Source organism: Taeniopygia guttata, chromosome 24, assembly GCF_048771995.1.
Source record: "Taeniopygia guttata chromosome 24, bTaeGut7.mat, whole genome shotgun sequence".
NCBI lineage: Eukaryota > Metazoa > Chordata > Aves > Passeriformes > Estrildidae > Taeniopygia > Taeniopygia guttata.
The window spans coordinates 1,832,511-1,847,535 of NC_133049.1; the positions used below are offsets into that span (position 1 = coordinate 1,832,511).

Sequence of the window (15,025 nt, forward strand, 5' to 3'; positions counted from 1 at the left end):
TTGCCCATCCCAGCTCCCAGCTCAGCTCCTATCCCAGCCCCCATCCCAGCCCCCATCCCAGACCCCATCCCAGCCCCCAGCCCAGCCCCCAGCCCAGCTCCCATCCCAGCTCCCATCCCAGCTCCCATCCCAGCTCCCATCCCAGCCCCCAGCCCAGTCCCCATCCCAGCTCCCATCCCAGCCCCCAGCCCAGCTCCCATCCCAGCCCCCAGCCCAGCCCCCATCCCCGCCCCCATCCCAGTTCCCATCCCAGCCCCCATCCCAGCCCCCATCCCAGCCCCCAGCTCAGCCCCCAGCTCACCCAGCACTCCCAGCTCGTGGGGAAGGAATGTCTCTGTTCCACATCCATCACGGTGCGTTCCCGGTGCCACTCGCCTGTGGTGCCCCTGTCAGTGTGATGGATGCCAGTCTCCCATCCTGCAGGAGCACTGGGATGGGTTTGGAGCTGTGGCATTCCTTCTGGCTTCAGCTGGGCTGTACAACTGGGTAGTCATGTCTTAATGACTGACCTGTCAGTCCCCTTGGTAATTAACAGAATAACCTCTCCTGCCTCAGGATATTTCTCACATGCCAGGATGGACAAATTACCCTCTGGAAGGGGCTATTACTCTTTTTTTTTTACATTAAAGGTGCCTAATGTGCTCAAATTTGCTCCCTTCAGTGAGCAAAGAGAGGTGGAAAGCATGGATATGGCACTGGATGATCCACCCAGGACTCTCCAGCCTTCTCCCACTCCAGGGAATTAAACCAGTGCTCTCCCACAGGGACAGCTACAAAGCCACAGTATTGGGTCCCTTTAAACTCAACTCTGACCTCCACAGAGAGAGACAAGGGATTCATGGCAAATTATGGATTTAACACCTATGATGAATCCCCATTACAGCATGAAATGAGAAAGGAAAATGTAGCTAAACAGAAGATTTCCCCTGGGCAGCAGGAGGCTGCAGTTCCTGAGAGGCTGGGGAAAGCAGAATGAAAAAATGGGAAAAAAAATAGAGAACTAGGAAAAACCTTGTTCCATTAACTAAATATTGCAAAACCTTTGCAAGCCACTGCTTGCAGGTTAGTGAGGTTTAAAGGCCAGGGCTCAGACTCGTGACACATCCAAGATTTCCAAATCCATCCCCTTGGTTGTCATGACAAGGGGAAATGAAATACTGTTGATGATGGTTCCTTGGGGGCTCAGAACAAGTCTCTGGGGCCAGGACATGCCCTTCACTGCCTTGTGAGTGTAGCCTGACCCTGCATCAGTCATTGCCCTTTGGGAAATGCCAATTGAGCATCGGAAGGATAAAAAAAAATGTACTGAAAAGTGCACTTTTATCTTAGAGCAGGCTCCTGCTCCCAAACATAAGGCTTAAGGCCAGGTTGGACAGGGTTTGAAGCAATCTGGTCTGGTGGAATGTGTCCCTTCCCATGGCAGGGGGGTGGAATGTGGTGATCTGGTCCCTTCCAACCCAAACCATCCCAGGATTTGGGATAATGCATCTGGAGATGATTTCCACAGGGAGAAGCTGTCAGTAGCTCCCACTGGGTGGCTTTCCTGGAGGTGCAGGAAGGAAGACAGGCTTTAGCAACCAAATAGGGGAGGAAAATCAGGGAAGGGGCTCTCAGAGTGCTGCCTGCTTGGCTTGCCCTATGGGCAGAAGGGGAATCCAGTCATTTATGGCCTCAATGGAAACACACACAGCCTGGGGTCATTTCTGTGGTGCCAAAGCCTCCATGTGCAATCCTTCAGATCCCTCAGACTCAAATCCCTCCCTCAAAGAGCAGGAAAAGGAGCAGGGTGAGGCAGGAACAGGAGCCCTTGGGTCATGGATCCCTGCGCTCACTGCAGCTCCGGCTGCGACAGGAGGGCAGCCAGGAGCTCGGTGCTGTCACTCATTCCCGGGGCTGGGCAGCGGCCAAGCAGAAGCACTGCAGAGTCACACTTGTGGAGACAAGTGTCTGTAATCTCCACTGAGTCATAAACCATGGAGGAGCTGAACTTTCCTCCCCAAGACCCCGTGGATTCTCTCCCCGTCCTCCTGGACAGCCTGCGGAGGGTTCGGATCATCCCGGGAACATCCTCGTACCCGAGGTGGCTGTTTCTTATTCAGGTTGTTGCTAGGAAATTCTGCAGAGATTTCTCCTAGTGGGTGAGAAGTGACTTTCAAATCAGTGGCAGCATGAAAAAATTGCAATAGAAAAATAAGAGTCTTTCATGAGATCCCATTTAATTGCTAACGAAGACAAAAATCACAGCTCTCACATTTGGTTCCCCAACAAAACCCAGATAGCAGCTGCCCCGTACGTATCTGATTCCAACTGGTAGGTTTAAAAGATACAGAAGGTATTTAATGATAATGATAATGATTTACATTTATATAGTGCCTTGTATCCGCTGGGATCACAAAGTGCTTTATATATGTATGGATAAAAATATACTGGATAACAAGCACTCCATCCATCACCAAATCACAGCCCCTTCCCTGGCGAGGCTGCAAGCTGTTCAGGAAAGAGTTGCTGCATTTCCAGAGCTGTTCTCCCTCCTATCTCCTACAGCACTTGGGGTGCTCCACAGTAATTTTGTAATAAAACCAGGTGATAAAAACACTTTAAAAACAATGTCATAAAAAAGGAGAACCCTCAGTGTCATAAAACGGCACACAGAGGAACAGGAGGGGAAACTTGAGAGGGAGAAGGTTATAAGGGTTTTAAAATAAAACAGAGTAGGTTTGGGTTGGATACTGGGAAGAAATTTTTCCCTGTGAGGGTGGGGAGGCCTTGGGACAGGGGACAGATGGCCCAGAGAAGCTGCCCAATCCCTGGAAGTGTCCAAGGCCAGGACTTGGAGCAGCCTGGGATAATGGAAGGTATCCCTGCCCATGGCAGGGGATTGGATAGAGATGAGCTTAAAGGTCCCTTCCAACCCAAACCATTCCATTATTCCACAATAAATAGGGACAGTTGCCATCAGGAAGATCAGCCCTGGACGAGAAATGTCCTCCAGCTGCTCTGAGTTAGAAGGTGAAGAGCTTGGCCAGCAGGAACAGCCCCAAAGCATGGGTACCATCAGAGCTGGGCGGTCAGGGACCTCCCAAAATCACTCTGGATGGAGCAACACAAAGAAAAATCCTGACACCTGATGCTCAAATGATGCTTCTTTTTCCATGCTCTGCTTTGTCCTTACTGTGGAACAAATCTGTTCGCATGGGTTGGGTGCAATTCAGCCTTGCCCCAGCACGCTCTGACCATGCCACCATGTTTTGGTGCCTGTACTGAGAGGGATGAAGCCTTCCCAGCCCAAAGTCCTCCTAAATCTGAAAGGAGCCACTCAGTTATGCCTCTTTGGTGGCAGCCTCTGGCTCAGCTGGGCCTGGGAGGCAGGGGAGGGGAGGGGAGGATGGAAGGCAGAGAGAAATCGAGGCTCTCAGAGACATTCATTCAAAATTCATAGGCGAAAAATTGCAGTCTGCATGGATTTGTTTCCTTTGGAAAATTACAGGAAGCTACAGGCAGCAACAACTGTTATTCAAATAGCCACTTTGGATGATTAGGATGGCAGGAGACTGTACTTACACATGCAGATCCGATATAATCAGGCGTGAGGCAGGGTGGGAAGGCAAGGCTGGAGAAGAGAAGCTGGAGGAGCTCAGAAGCAAAAACAGCAGCAGGGTGGCTCTGTGGGAAGAGCCACGGGGCCAAACCCAGCCCCACTGCTGGATGCAGCAGGAGCAGCCACTTAGCTTCCAGGTTTGGGTGATAAGGAGAGCACAGAGCTGGGAGGTGATTCCTTGGGGAAGTTTCTCAGCCCTCATGGGCAGTGCACAGGGACAGCACCATTCCTGCAGTGAGGGCTTTGCTCCACCCTGCACACACATCACAGCCCAGGAGGCACCACAGAATCACAGAATTCCACGATGGTTTGGGCTGGAAGGTCACCTCATTCCAACTTTCTGCCAGGGCAGGGACACCTTCCACTACCCCAGGTTGCTCAGGTTCACCCTCCTCATCTCCTGCTCTCCTGCCTTCCAGCAGAAAAATCCATCATCACTCTCCTGCCTGTTATAAATCAAGACAAAAAGTTTTGCCCACACTGAATTTATTCTTTAAAAAAGGAACTTTAAAGACACACACACACAAAACCCTGAGCAAATACTGCTTTGAGGATTGGCCTGTGGGTCAGCAATGAAACGCAAGCAAAACATCTGAGCCGTGAAGGGTGAAAATTGTATAATAAAAGTAAACTCTGCAGTACAAGCAGAGGAAAAACTCCCAGCTTTGTACCAGGGAGCTGCTTCTCTCCCTTTTAAAATGCTTCTCTGCAGTACCAGAGGTGTCGTGCGGTGCAGAGCAGCCAAGAGCAGCTCATCCTCCGCCGGCAGCAGCTCCCGCTCAGCCCAGCCCTCCCCACGCGGCGCCGCTCCCGCGATGGACGGGTTCCAGCCGCGGCTTCACGGGCGCCTCGAGCTGTGGGGGAATGTTTGCACACAGCCCCTCGAGGCCCATCTGCGCCTCGGCAGCAGCGGAACACGTGCCTTGGCAGGGTTTGGCTGGAAGCGCCGCGGGAGCAGCGGGTGCGGGCATCCAGAGCTGTGACTCCCAACCCACGGGAGTTTTCCATTCCCAGCTTCCCATTCCCAGTTCCTATTCCCAGTTCCCATTTCCAATCCCCATTTCATTTTCCATTCCCAGTTTCCCATTTTCAGTTTCCCATTCCCAGTTCCCATTTCCCATCCCCATGCTCACCCTCCACCTGCTGTACCCACAGCCCTGCAGCACGAGGGTCCCACCTCCTCTCTCTGGCTGCGAGGGCACGCAGGGGTCCAAGGGGAAACGGCTTTAAACTGAGAGAGATTTGGGTTGGCTATTGGGAAGAAATTCTTCCTTGTGAGAATTGCCCAGAGCAGCTGTGGCTGCCCCATCCCTGGAAGTGCTCAAGGCCTGGGTGGATGGGGCTTGGAGCAACTTGGTCTGGTGGAAGGTGTCCCTGCTCATGGCAGGGGGTGGAACTGGATGGGTTTTAAGGTTCTTCCCAACCCAAACCAGTCTGGGATTCTGAAGATTCTGTCATCTCTGTGATGTCAGTAAAGAGAGAGAACCAGATGGAAGATCAAAGCTGTATTTATGGTGAAGGTGGATGGGAGGGATGGTGGCTGTGGGATTTTCTGGAGCTTGAGGCTCGGAGCAACCTGTTTGAGTAGAAGTGTCCCTGCCTATGGTAGGGGGGTAGAACAAGGTGATCTTTAATGTCCTTTCCAATCCAAACCATTCTGGAATTCCATGATTCTATGGGTTTATGTTCCATCAAGCTCTTTTCCTGGCAAGTCAGCATTGATCTAAAGTCCCTTGTTGATGGACAAAGGTGATGTGGATGTCTTGAAAGGAGAGATGTTGGGGAAGATGAAACAAGAAAGCCTTATAAATATGATTGCCTGGCAAAAGATTTAGAAAATACAGAGACTGAGATGGTAACAAGTTTTGAGATACCAAACCTCAGTTACTGAAGAAGTAGAAAACAATAGTACAGCCAGGATGAAGACAATCCCCCCTTCTGGTTGAACAATGCCCTTACCTACAGGTAGGTCCAAGGGTCAAATGGACTGTTGGATCTCACCCCAATGTATGGTTCATCCCACACCTGTAACCCTCCCCTGAAGCATCAGGTGTCTGAGACCCCACTGGCCTGAGTCTTGTTCCAGCCCACCTCGAAGCCCCTGACAAGGAGTCCCTGAGGAGCCAGATGCTCTCCTGGAACTTCCACCCTCTCCTGGAGCATCCTCTTATCTCCCTCTACCCCTTGTCTCTCCCTTCCCCCACGCCCTAGGCCCTGCCACATGTCGCGTCTGGCAGCTCCAAGCAGGACCTTTCACCCTCTCTAATAAACCCGATATTCCAAGAGCAGCCTTCAGAGATCTCTTGTCTCCATCCACCCAAACCATCCTGGAGTCCTGCGTCCCTGCAGAGAGAGACCTAAAACAACAGAGCAGGAGGTCTGGAAGGAGTTGACTTTCAAGCAGAGCTCAAAAGGCAGCTTGGACATCCTGCATGTGTATGGAGACCTTCACAGAGCTTGTGGACTCTCCTTAAACACAGGTTCCCCCTCCTTGGGTCTTTTTGGGGTGACCTTGAGCATGTGTTGGCTGGGCATGGATTGTGACGAACTACTTTGCACATCCAGCCTCTTTGTTGTCTTTACAAGTGCTTCTCTCTTATCTGGTAGTATTTTGCAAAACTTCACAAGCTTTTAGTGGCAAGACTTTTGCTAAGAGGCTGTTGATAAATCTGGAGTAGGCAGCGGGAAAGCTTTAGTGACGTATTCTCTTCCTTTTGACTGGAAAAAGCAGCTTATCTTCTTTGGAAAATACAGGTTCTTCCTCTTTATCCACGCTGAAATCTTATCTAAACTGGTTCAGGTGGCAGAGCTGAGAAAAGGAAATAATTAAGCAAGAGACAGGTGAAATGCTGGCATTATTATTACTTAAATGGCCCAAACCTTTTACCTCGTGTATTTTTTATTATTATTTTACCTTTTTTTTTTATTGCTGGTGACACATAACAAGGGAGAAATCAGTTTTTCCAGGTTATCTCACCCATCCACACACTTGCCACTTCACCCCCCTCCTCCCCACCCAAATATAAATCTTGTTTAACTGGTTCTGTTGGCGAGACAGAGAAATAATTAAGGCGAAGGTGGCTACAGTGTTGATGTTATTACTGTAATGCAGCAGCCTGTTTAGTTTCTTTGCCAATGAAATGCAACCAGGGGAAAATCAGTTTTAAAGATTACCTCCCTGAGATGCAAATAAAGGAGCGGAAACCATGTAGTCAGGAAGAAATGGTCTCAAACTAGGAAACATTTCAAAGTCGGTGACAGTCTCTTAGGGGCTTTTAAGACCACAATTTACCTTTTGACTGCATTCTATTTTCTCTGAAATCCTTTATTTCCCTCTTATTTATTGACTGGAGAGACAGCACAGAAACGAGAAAGTGATTCTCCAGCCACTGGTCTTAAAAATCCATAGAAGGAAATTGTTCTCGGGAGTGTGGATTTTTGTTGTTGTTGGGCACTTCTTTTTTCCTCCCTCCTTGTTTTTAGCCCTCTCTGTGAACCAGGGCTTAATTAAATCACTTTGCCATGGAGGGGCCTCGAACTGGAAGGGATCAAGGTCAGCAGCTCTGTCTGGGAGTGAGAAGCCCTGATTAGAGGTGGAGCCATGGTGATAACGCAGCGGGATGTGGCACATCCCACGCCAGGCCAGCTCGGGATGGAGGTGGAGGTGGAGGTGGAGGTGGTGGTCTGTCCATCCACACACCGACAGCAGCTGAACCACAGCGAGGTGCTTCAGGGGGATCTCTTTTGTTTGAGGGATGGCAGAGCACATTGGAAAATGGGCATGTCTGTGCTTGGATTAGCATCCCAGTCTTGGATTAGCATCCTGCTTTTGGGATTTACATCCTTCTCTCCATGGAACATCCTGCTCTCAGATTAGTATCCTGCTCTAAGATTAACATCCTGATCTCACATTGGTATCCCTCTCTAAAATTAACATTCTGCTCTCAGACTGGCGTCCTGCTCTTGGATTATCATCCTTGATCTTGGATTAGTATCCCTCTCTAAAATCAACATCCTGCTCTCAGATTAGCATCCTGCTCCTGGTTTAGCATCCCAGATTTAGATTAGCGTGTGACTCTCAGATTAGCTTCCTACTCTCAGATTAGCATCCCACTCTTGGATTAGCATCCCGCTCCTGGTTTAGCATCCCAGATTTAGTTTAGCATGCAATTCACAGATCATTATCCCACTCTCAGATTAGCATCGTGCTCTCAAATTAACGTCCTGCTCCAGGTTTAGCATCCTGCTGTCAGAGCAGCATCCCCTGGGCATAGTGGCACCGTGACCCCCATGCCTCGCCTGCCACCTCCTGCTCCTCTCGCGGTTGTTCCCCCCACCACCACACGTGTGCTGCCCACAGGTTCCTGTTTGTGGGTGTTCCCTGCTGGAATGATACTGAGACGTGCAGAAAAAAACAATCCCAGAGAATTCCTGCAGTGCTGGCCTAGTTAGCCCGTTCCCAGCTGTGAGCTAACGCTGCTGCCCAGGCGAGCCCCTGGAGACGGCTCTGCTTGGAAGAAATAACTCGATTAAAAAATAGCGCATCAGTTCAGGGTCAGAATTGGTGCAGCCCCGTAATTAGAGCCTGGATTTCAGAGATTAAATCCTTTAAGGCCAGCGTTCAGTAGCTGTGTTTAATTACTCCTCGCATCTCCCAGCCCTGTCTTCACAGAAAGGACCACGTCAGGACAGCTCCCGCTCCATCACTGAGGTTTCCTGCTTGTTGATGCTTTTCTGCCTCATTCCTGAGGCTGCACCTTTTCTTGGCAATCTGGGCAGGTTGGCAGCAAAGTCCTGCCTGTCCATGCTGTGCAACTCCTTTAAAGCACATTGGGTGGTCTCAGGGCATCACAAGGATCCACAGTAGGATGGCATTGGGGTGGGCAGGAAAGGGAGAACCCAGTGCTCTGGGTAGTGCCTCTGGAAGAGCTGAAAAAGGGGATACAGGTTCAGGAAGCATCGGGCAAAAGGATTTCTATGCAGAGGCTCCTCAGGTCGGGCTGCTCCATTTCCTGGCACTCTTGGTTTCTGTCTCAGCTCCCCAGACAGTATTTAGAGGTATTGGCTGGTGCAGAGGCAGCAAGAAGAGTGGGAGAGGAAAATTGCAGAGGTTTGAAAAGTTTCCCTTTTGGAGTGAAGGATTCTGCTACTGAACTGAACTGAAAACCAATTGATTTGGGCAGACCTACCCATGGATAAAACCAGTTCATCCAATCCCACCCGCCAGTAAAGCTGCCACACCCTGGACGTGCCTGTGACCCTTGGCTTCCCTGGACCTCGGTGCCTCCCGTGATGTGCTGTGATGTGTCTCGGTGGCCAAGAGCCCCAGCTCTGTCCTGGGGTCGGAGCTGTGTCACAGGAAGGTTTGGGGGGATTGTGTCCATTAACACAACAAAAAAAAATGAAACGGGAGCCATTCCCAGGCAGCTCCCAGCTTTCTGTGTAGCCTCTCCTGTTTTCCCATTTCCCCTAAACACTCTCTGATTTCTGCTGCTGGGAGGAGCAGCATTCCTGGGATGTGGGTCGAGGCAGCAGAACCCCTCACCCTGCAGCCCCCCGCACCAGGACACCCCGTGTCCCTCCAGGTCTCCATCACTGCAGCGAGAGCACCCTCTCCTGTCTCAGCTCTGCCTGCCTGTCTCCTGCTCCCTCCCCTGGCAGATGCCACGGCCGAGGCTCCATCACATCCCGTGGTGAGGCCATGGGGACAGGGACACAGCAGCCCAGTGCCCACAGCCTGTCCTGACACCAGTGTCACCCAAGGGCCTCCTGACAGCAGCACAGACAGCTGTTTAGGAGGACCAGGGGAATATTTAGGTAAAAAACAATTTCTAGGAGAGGTCTGTTATAATTACTAATTAGATTGGGTTATAATTATCTCTCTTTTAAATCCCATACCTGCCTCAGAATAGCTCCAGTTCCTCTTAACAATTAACAGAGAAAGTATTTTACGACACACCGGGTGATTACATCGCAATCACAGCCTCTGTGGCCAGCACTGCCTTATTAAAGAAGGGCTGATATTTACAGAAGAACATTGTGATCACATTAGACTAAAATTAACCGGAGTAAATTAAGAATAAGAGGGTTTCTTTCATCTGCTTCCCTTTATTTTCTGCCACAGAATTGCCTCTGGGTTGGTTATAATGCTCTGTGTGTTGATTGTGGTATTTGACTGAGAAAAAAAAACACAGAAAGTGGCAGCAGCTCGTTTCTCTGGTTTGCCTCAGAGTGAAATCTGCACCTCCTCCTCCTGCTCCACGAAAGCTCAGGCTCAAAGGCTGCCATAGCTCAAGGAACTCAACGCTCCCAAGCACAGGGTGGGGTTGTTGGGTGTCTGTGCAGGGCCGGGATCCGGACTCGATGATCCTCCTGGATCCCTTCTGATTGAGGATATTCTATGAAACTGCAGGGCCAGAACAAAACCTCTGGTGTTTCAGTCCCCTCCCAGCTTCAATGACCTGAGGTTGTCTACCCTGGAGAAAAGGAGATTCAGAGGTGACTTTATCACTCTCAACAACTTCATAAAAGGTGGTTGTAGTCGGGTGGGGTTGGGCTCTTTCTCCAGGCAGCACTGACAGAACCAGAGGACACAGCCTTAAACTGCACCAAGGGGAATTTAGGTTGGATATTACGAAGAAGGTTTTTACAGAAAGGGTGATAAAGTTCTGGAATGGCTGCCCGGGGAAGTGGTGGAGTCACCATCCCTGGGTGTGTTTAAAACAAGCCTGGATGTGGCACTGGGTGCCAGGGTTTGGTTGAGGTGTTGGGGCTGGGTTGGACTCGATGATCTTGAAGGTCTCTCCCAACCCAGTGAGTCTGTGAATTCTGAGAATTCTGTGAATGAGCTCTGCCTGTGAGTCTCTGCCATGCCGAGAGCATCCCAAAGTGCTCATCCCACACTTCCTGCTCAGGGCATGGCTTTGCTCAGAGCAATAGCAGAAATGGGGTGGATTTCCCCCAGCGATCCTAAACCCAACGCTTGCTCACATTTAATACACAGCTTAATAGCTCCAAAACCAAGGCTGGTGCTCAGCATTACCAACAATCATCCAACGAGGAATTGGGAGATTTGTTTAGTAGCAATGGGCCAAACAAAATAATCGTCAGGTGTTTTGAGGGTTTTTCATTTCTTTTGCAGCATGAAGGGAATTATTAGTGAGCAGAGTGTGGTTTCTGAGAGGGTCAGCTCTGTCTGCAGGGCTCCAGAAAATGGATGATCAGACTTTTGGCAGTGGCAGTGTAGGGTGGGTACATGGGCTGTTGCTTTGCTTCTCCCAAGTAGGAGGCTGAATCATCCTAAAGAATAGTGTGGCAGAGGCTGCTGGAAGGAAGGAATAGCAGAGTCTCTGACCCAAGCCTTTGGATAAATAATCCCTCCAGTTCAAACCCATGAATGTGACAGGCTTTGAAAATTGTGTCTAATTACAGCTTCACCAGCTTCTCCACCTTTACCTGATTGCTTCATCCCGAATCCCCAGATCAAAGCCCCACTGAATATGGGGGCCCTTATTGCATCTTTAGCCACTCCTGTTTTTTCCCTTAATCCAGGAGCTCCACCCCGGTTCTGGTTTAGCCTTCCACCAGCAGTTCCTGCATGCTGAGCCTCCATCCAGGCAGCTCCACTTTGGACTGGAATTCCATGCTGGTCTCTAGATGGGCAAACCCAGGCCACGAGCAGGGAGTGGTGGCACTTCTGCCATGCCAAGGATGCTGTTAACACAGACAGTGCCACTGGTGTGGGAGGGAGATGGACACAGGGCATGTTTTCCGTGGGCTTTGAGGACGTGCAATAGCTGGGATGAAACAAAGATGCAGCAGTTGGGATGAAAAGTTTATCAGTGAACAGGCCAAGATGCTCTTTTTCCTCCTTGGTTTCAGGGGAAGACACCCACATGAAGTCATTGATAAGGTTTTAAGCTTTATCCTCCTCTGTCCTCCATTTCTTTCTTCCAGAGAGGAAGAAAGAAAAGAAATGACCGAGTTAAATTAGGTGAATAACCTTCATTTTTTTTGTCAGGTTTTTTGTCACTGGAAAACTGAAAAATTCCATCTTGTCTGTCCAGAATGAAATGCTGGAGATTATTGTTCATTCTGTGCAGGCATGATGAGTTCTGATGGGGTTTGCCTGCTGCTCTCAGTGCCTGCAGAGCTGGCAGTCAGCAGGGACCCCTGCCCTGCTCATGGGGTGACAGAACTGGAGGGGCTGGTGCTGGCAGTGTCCATTGGGGGCACATGTGGTACCTCGGTGGGTGCCAGGGGGGAGGACAGGTACCAAGAGGGAGGTGGGAAGGGCAGGATCCTCCAAGGGTGTTTGTGCTGCTCCCATTCCTGCACCCCACTCATTTCCCCTGTGGGGCTGGCGATGGCTGTATTAGAGGATTTTCCCCCTGCAGCTCATGCCCTGGGGAAGGAAAGTGGGTGCTCATTATTCACATCACTCCTGAATATTCACGAGAGCTGTGAATTATCCAGCTATGCCAGGATAGGGCAGGGCTGGGATGTCTGCCTGGAGCACCACCCCATTCCTCCAGCAGCCTTGCTGCAGTGAAGGAGAAAATTAACAGCTCTTCTTTTGGGGACATTTCCTTCATTCAAATCACTTTTGAAATCTGGCGAGTGTTGGGTGTTTTATTTGCAGACAGCACTCAGGGTTTGTCGGGAACAGGCAGCCACCTCAAGCCAGGTTTCTAAATCTATTTGACCCATTTGAGGATCGCACAGAGGAGAAAGCAACCCTGCTCCAGGCAGGGCAGAGCTGAACCCCCGTGTCAGGTGCTCTCCCTGCCCTGCTCCTCATCCTGCCTTTGCATTAGTGCAGCACAGCAAACAGGGAATTGGATTGGTACAAAATGAGCCCAGGGCAGGAGCAGCAGCATTGTTTTCTCTACTGGAATGAGTCATTTTTTCTGAAGTATTCCTGCTCTCCTGACCTCGAAGTGTTGCTCATCCTGGTCAGGATCTCCAGACGATCTTTGCAGCTCATTGTCAGCTCTAATTGCTCTCTGCCTGGGCCCCAAACATGGACAAGAGCAGAGCAAGGACAGAGGAATTTCTGTGTTAATCCCTGGTTTTGCTAGGGCACCCGATGGCCGCTTGGACACTCCTCTTGGACAAATGGGAACAGTCATCACTTTCTCTTTGGGAATGCTGGAGGACAAAATCACCACAGAAATGACAAACCAATGACTGCCTCAGGTGGCAAATCCCAGTGTTAACCACAGTCCTAATGAGCCCCTGTGAGCCCCCCAAACAGGAGCTGGTATGACTTAGCACAGCCAGGATGAGCCACAGCTTGGGAAATCATGGAATGATGCTGGTGGGTGGCAGAGGGTGAGGGAGGGACCAGCAGGGACAGGTCTGTGTGTGCAGCAAAGCCCCAGGCTCTGAGGATGCTCCTGGTTTGTTCTGGGTGCTGGTTCCAGCCCTGGAGTGCAGTGACCAGGGCTGAGGTGGCCACTGGCACTTGCTGGTGTCTCTCCAGCAGGTAAAAGTGGCACCAGTGTGTCCTCAGCACAGTCCCAGTACGTTGGTACTTGGGACTGGGACTGTGAGTCCATCACATCTGTGCTCCCAGGGGACCCACCCGAACCTGCAGCAAATTCCTGCCCATGGCTCCTGAAGAACTCCCCAAAAACCAGTGCCAGTCCATAATTTCCCACACAGATAAGGCTTTCCCTCCCTTCCATGGCTGCAGATGGTGTGAATGTGCTGGCAGTGCCACAGCCAGGACCCCGGCGTGTGCCGTGGGTGCTGCCCCAGCATGGAATACAGTGGGAACAGCTCCATGTCAGTGGTTACAGTGACTAGAGCTGGACAGCCCAACAAAAGCTCCTCTGTGTGTTTTTTTCTCCACAAACAATCCTCCAAACAAGCTCTGGCACAAGGGTGGCTGTTTGCAGACATGTATAACCCTTTTTATTTCAGCTGGGTTTGTTTGGGAAGCTGCTGCTGCAAGGCCCTGGGATGAGGCTTAGAAACAGCTGCGCTGCACAAGTGGCACTCCAGAATCAGATGTCAGGTCCCCAAAGCCTTGAGACAGCGCAAAGGAGTGAGGGAATTTCTAGTGAAAATAAAACTGCTTTGCCTCTGTTATTGCTGGAGCACACCAGGGTCATGTTCCAAAGCTTTGCAGTGCTGAGGACGAGCAACATGTTGGTTTTTCCATGATGAAAAGCTCCACTCTTCCTCGCCTCCGATGGCTTCAGAATCTGGGCTGGAAGAAGAGTGAGAGCTGATGTGACAAGCAGGGTACAGCTGCTGTGGATTTGGTGACACTCAGTTTGCTGGCAGATGTTTGCTCCCATCCCTTCTGCTCTGCAGAAGCCGAGCAAGGCTCTCTCTAAACCAATCCAAGAGCCCTGGGAGCTCTCTTGGCAGTGCCATTTCTGGGAAGGGGGTGACTCCTTAGATGGACAGCTGTGTCCTTCTTTCCCTGACACCTCTCTGGGGTGGAAAGCAAAGCTCAAGGTGGAAGGACCTTCATGTATGAGGTCACTTTGCCCAAACTGCAATGCCCAGCCTGGGACCAGCCTAGGGCTCCTGCCAGAGGCAATTCAAGAGCATGTGCTGAGTCAATCCACCTTTCCCCCTCCTTTCCATCTGTCTTTCCAAGGTCCCCCTCCCCTGGTGTCAACACAAGCTTAATGAAAATGCAGCAGATGTTGCTGTGATTTCAATTTATTCAAGATTTTAACCTAATGCAAATAGTAGTTTGCATCCAGCTGTGACGAGGCAACCTGTGCTGAGGCCTGACATCCCTGCCTGCAGATCCCCTGCCTGTCCCATGGCTGGGATGGCAGTGACTGCCTTCCAAAACTCTTCTCTTGGAGGTTGTCTTGGGACCTGCCCTGACCCAGAACGTGCAATAGGACTTGCAGCAGCTCCTGGTGAGCAGAGGTGGGATCTGTGGGAGAGCATCCAGCATCGCTGTGGCCTGGGTTGAAATATTTGTGTGTGTTTTAGTGGTTTCTCAAGAAATGGAGGAATAATTGAGAAGAAGAGCCGTCAGTAGTGAGTGATTCATCTGCCAGATTGAGCTTTGCTCTCCCCCTTTGGATTGCAGAAGCCAGCTCTGATTTCCTGACCTTATCTCCTCTGTGAGTGGGTAAACAACAAACCAACTCCTCTGTTGCTGCCTGGAGCAGCTGGAACATAGTCACAAGCAGATCTGGATGGTTTGTTTGTTTGTTTGATGGGAAACAAACACCCTCTCCTCTGCCTTGTATTTTCACCACCCGAATTCCTGTGTGTGGGCAGAGCTCCCACATTGCTGTGGCACCGCCAGGTCTGTGACCACCACCCTCACCCAGAACATGCAATGCTGTGCTCACAACGCGCCTTGGAGGCTCTCTGTGTATGGAGAGCACCCACAGCTCTCCTGCCCCCATTCCTGAAAAGCTCTGTACTATTCCCAGCCCCCAGGGC

The 15,025-nt window shown here is 50.7% G+C and overlaps 1 protein-coding gene across 6 annotated transcripts in view; it reads left to right on the forward strand.

The window, feature by feature from the left end:
• KIRREL3 (kirre like nephrin family adhesion molecule 3) overlaps nt 1–15,025 on the forward strand; it is a 385,643-nt gene that overhangs the window by 287,833 nt on the left and 82,785 nt on the right. The window lies entirely within an intron of this gene.